Source organism: Ursus arctos, unplaced genomic scaffold (genome assembly GCF_023065955.2).
Source record: "Ursus arctos isolate Adak ecotype North America unplaced genomic scaffold, UrsArc2.0 scaffold_6, whole genome shotgun sequence".
NCBI classification, from domain to species: Eukaryota; Metazoa; Chordata; class Mammalia; order Carnivora; family Ursidae; genus Ursus; species Ursus arctos.
This window is the reverse complement of record NW_026623078.1, coordinates 76,241,464-76,246,038: the sequence shown is the minus strand read 5'-3', so window position 1 is coordinate 76,246,038 and position 4,575 is coordinate 76,241,464.

Sequence of the window (4,575 nt, the reverse complement as noted above, 5' to 3'; positions counted from 1 at the left end):
TGTTCACATGAGGGAAAATGAATACATTTCGACAGTTGAGACAAGTCCTATAAAACAGATAAAAAGGTCTGTGGCTCAGGCGGAAGTTGTGAGGTGGGCTGGGAACCCTGAAAAGTCGGCTTCCCCCTCCCTTTCCCACCGTGGTTCCTAAGGCACCATCTATGGGCCCTGGGAACTCCTTCCCATGGACATAATGGAAGAGGTTTATGTGTTGGAATCAGGCAGGTGTATGGGATTGAGCCACTATCTTTACCTCTGAGCTTCAGCTTCCCCATCTGGGGCTAATGAGATGTACTTATTATGAGGATCAGAATAAGGGCATGCAAACCACCGGGCACAATGCCTGGCCTGTCCCAGGCAAGCAGACAAAGTGTAGTTGTCTTCTATTTCCCTGTGACCCACAGACAGTAGAGCTGGATTCCAGTTTGCTTAACCCTCTGTTGGATGAAACAGATGAGGAACATCAAAAGCGAGGTGGTCCGTGCAGGGAAGGAACAACAAGATGCTTTGCCTATTTCCCATTCATGACTGAGACCAGCCCCCGAGGTCTTCAAGGGGTCAATAAATAATAACCCCTTTCTTCTCCTCCTGACTATAGAACCAGCAGAGAGATGTGGGACACAGAGAGATGGATAGCAGAATGTCATCTGTATGACCATTAAAACTGATGGCAGGTCATGGCTTTCTACTTCTAGCCAAAAGGGTCTGCTAATACTCCTTGCCCCTCTAGGCCTCTAGACTGGGACAGTCCAGCCTAGGGAGAGTTTGGGCCATGCTCCACCCAGAGGTCATCACCACCGGTCACATGAGCGAGAACCTGCGAAGTTGCTCTCAAGGAGGGTCCTCTGTGGACAAATGAAGCAAGGGGAGGAAATTCATTCTTGCAACCACGCTCCCCCTCCTGCCCCCATACTTCCATGATTCTGAATCCCTAAGGCAGTGGCAGACCCTATAACATTTAATAATGACCTTAGGGACTTGTTTATAGTTCTTTTCATTCCCCCAATCTACACGTTCTCAGATTCTATCATTTTCTTCCCTTGGAAGGGCACCTCCTTCAGGTCTTTGCCCCAGTGGCACCTTCTCTATGAAGCCCATTTAAAATGACAGCCTACCACAGAATAGTGGAAAAAAATGTTTGCACATTATATACGTGATACGGGACTAATATCCAGAACACACAAAGAGCTGCTAAAACTCAACAACAAAAGCCCAATTTAAAAATGGGCAAAGAACTTGCATAGGTATTTCTCCAAAGAAGATCTACAATATGCATACGAAAAGACACTCAACATCACGAGTCACGAGAAAAATGCAATTCAAAACCACAATGAGATACCACTTCACACCCATTAAATCGGCTACCATATATATTTTTAAAAAAAACACAGAAAACAAGTGTTGGTGAGGATGTAGATCATTGGAATCCTTGTGATGACTGATGGAATGTGACGTGACACATTTGCTGCAGAAAACAGTATGGCAGTTCCTCAAAGGTCCAGTGTAGAATTACCATATGCTCCAAATCTACTTCTGGGTACAGACCCCAAAGAATTGAAAGCAGGAACTCAAATAGATATTCATTTGCACACCCATGTTCATAGCAGCACTATTCACAATAGCCAAAAAGCAAGCAACCCAAATGTCCATTGGCTGATGAATGGATAGACAAAATGTAGTCTATACAGCCAATGGGATATCATTCAGCCTGAAAAAGGAATGAAATTCTGACACATGCAGTAATATGGATGAATTTTGAGGACATAGTGTTCAGTGAAATAAGCCAGCCATGAAAGAATAAGTACTATTAAGATTCTACTTCCATGAAGTACCTAGAGGAGTCAATAATAAAGACGGAAAGTAGAATGGTGGTTGCCAGAGGCTGGGGAAGGGAGGAGGGGGGAGTTAGTATTTAATGGGGACAGAATTCTAGTTTGTGATGATGAGAGGTTTCTGGAGATTCATGGTGGTAATGGATGTCCTTAATGCCACCGAATTGTACACTTAAAAATGGTTAAAATGGTAACTTTTGTTATGCCTATTTTACCACAATAAAAAGAAAAATGGCAGCCCTGGCTCCACCCCATCCCAGTCCTCCTGATGCTCCCTTACCCTGTTCTGCTGTTTTGTTTTGGTTTTTTTCTGCCCCAGGGACCTTACCACCTCTGATAGATTATGGCATTTACTAATTTTCTATGCATATTTTTTGCCACTAGGATGTAAGCTTCACAAGGATGGGGATTTTTGTATCTTTTATTTTTTTGTCCACTGAGATACCATAAGCACCAAGAACAGTGTTGGTGCTCAGTAAATACTTGCTGAATGGGTGAACCTGGTGACGCTCAATAAATCCTCGATGAGTACAAGAATCACTGGAGGGATGGGTGGATAAAATGATTCTGTCGCCCGGCTTCCCGGGTACCACTTTCCAGTCGGAGACCGTTAGAGGCACCATCGAAGCCTATTCTACTCATGAGTAAAGCGAGGCACGGAGAGGACTGATGACTTTTCCACCACTCAAGGAGAAGACTGGTTCAGAGAACACATTCAGAGAAAGCAGCAAATCCTATAGGAAAGGAACACCAGTTCTCGACCTCAGGAAAATACGAGATTCACCTGCATCTTTTTTTTTTTTTTTTCGCATTTGTCCTCAGGGAAAAACTTGTTCAACTTATAGTTTTTAAAAAAAGCCTTCATGTTTCTAGCAATGTTGCTGCTGGATTTCATCCATCTTTTCCTAACTGAAACCTGGTTAGTATCTAATAGACTGGAAGGGTCTAAGATTGGGGTGAGGGAGAGCGAAGGATTGGGTGAACGGTTGAGGTTTAACACAAAACATGTTTTCTTAACGACTTAAAAAAATATCTTGAAATTTCCAGATAACTATCATAAAGGTGCCCACCTTTATTAAGCATGTTTTTAAATCTGATTTCCTGAGGGTCTCAGGAGACTGATTTATTTCTGGCTTTAACAGTCTCACACAATCACTCCGCTTAAACAACTCTCCCTGTTGGGCCTCAGCTTTATCATTTGGACAGAATAGGCTGGGGTGGGGGTGGGAGATAAGAAATGGGTTAGATGATCTCTTTTAGAGCTATGCTTGCTGGGCAATCATACTGTTTTTGCCTAGTTTGTGTGGCGGAAATGGCAAAGAATTCTAAAGATGCTTCCATTCCCATTTTACATCCTGTGTTTGGCTTTTGGGTAGCTAATGAAGAGTGAGGGACAGGAGCCCCTCGAAGGCATCCCTTGTGGTCATCTCTTGTGGCAGAAGAGGCTCAGTGAGACAAAGGCACCATTGGGAACTGTATCTGAAGGGGCGCCTGGGAGGCTCAGTCAGTTAAGCATCTGCCTTCTGCTCAGCTCATGATCCCAGGGTCCTGGGATGGAGCCCTGCATCAGGCTTCCTGCTCAGTGGGGAGTCTGCTTCCCCCCCCCCCTCACCGCTCATGCTCTCTCTCTCTCTCTCTTTCTCTCAAATAAATAAATAAGATCTTTAGAAGAAGGAGGAGGAGGAGGAGGCGGAGGAAGGAGGAGGAGGAGGAGGAGAGATGGCTTCACACAAGCCCTATTCAAAAATTTCACCTGCTGTGTGGCTCTGAGCCCCTTTATACAGAAGCCTGGTGCTATTCATCACAATAAAAAAGAACTGTATCTGGAGTCTGTGGCTCTGGGGGGCTCTGGGACACATCAGAATGGGCAGGGGCTCTGTGTTTTGGTGCCTGGTGCTGGGAGCAGTGGCAGGACCAGGCACCTGATGGGAGAGCTTTAAGGGCAGAGGATGGCCACAGAGGCCTCGAGTAAATGAGCCTGTTTAGAGTGCACATGAGACCCCCATGGGGATCCCAGAAATAACTGGGTCAGATTCTATGGGGAAGGAGGTGAGATCCTGCCTGGGCAAGTGAGGACAACCAGCCTGCGGCATCTGAGCCTTGACTGCACGGAGGGTGAGAAGTAGAGAAGTTCCAGACGCAGATTAAGTAACTTTTAAAACAATTTAAAGAAAAGCTATTTAAAAAATGAAACAGCACAATGTCCATTCAATGTAGTGCACATAGATACTTCAGATAGTCTGAAGTCCATCGATTTCACTTGGGGCTGACATAGGAAGTGTGTTGGTTAAACAAGCCGACTCTGGGTTTACAGTTAAGTTGAAAGATACAATGGCTATCTGAATTTATTTCAGGATTTGGCAAATTTGGGTCTACATCACGGAAATAATAATCTAGCTCTTCTCTGCACTGGTCAGGGAGAATTTACCTCTAAGAGCCATGTTTTAGGAAGACATGAGCAAATTGCTGTGAAGTCAGGCAAGGGCAACTGAGTGGAGGGAAGGATCTAGAAATCTGTTATCTGAGAAATTAAAGATTTGGAAATATTGGGGAAGGACCATCAGAGAGCTGTATTTGAGTGTTAGAAGAGCTGCTGGATGGGAGAAGAGGCTGAGCGTGCCCTGTAATGTTCCAGAATGTAGAATTTGAACCACAGAAAGGAAAGTTATAAGGACAGAGGTCTTGGCTCTATTTAACAAAGAACTTCCTATCTGATTGCTTCTTCCAAAGGGGCTGGCCTGAG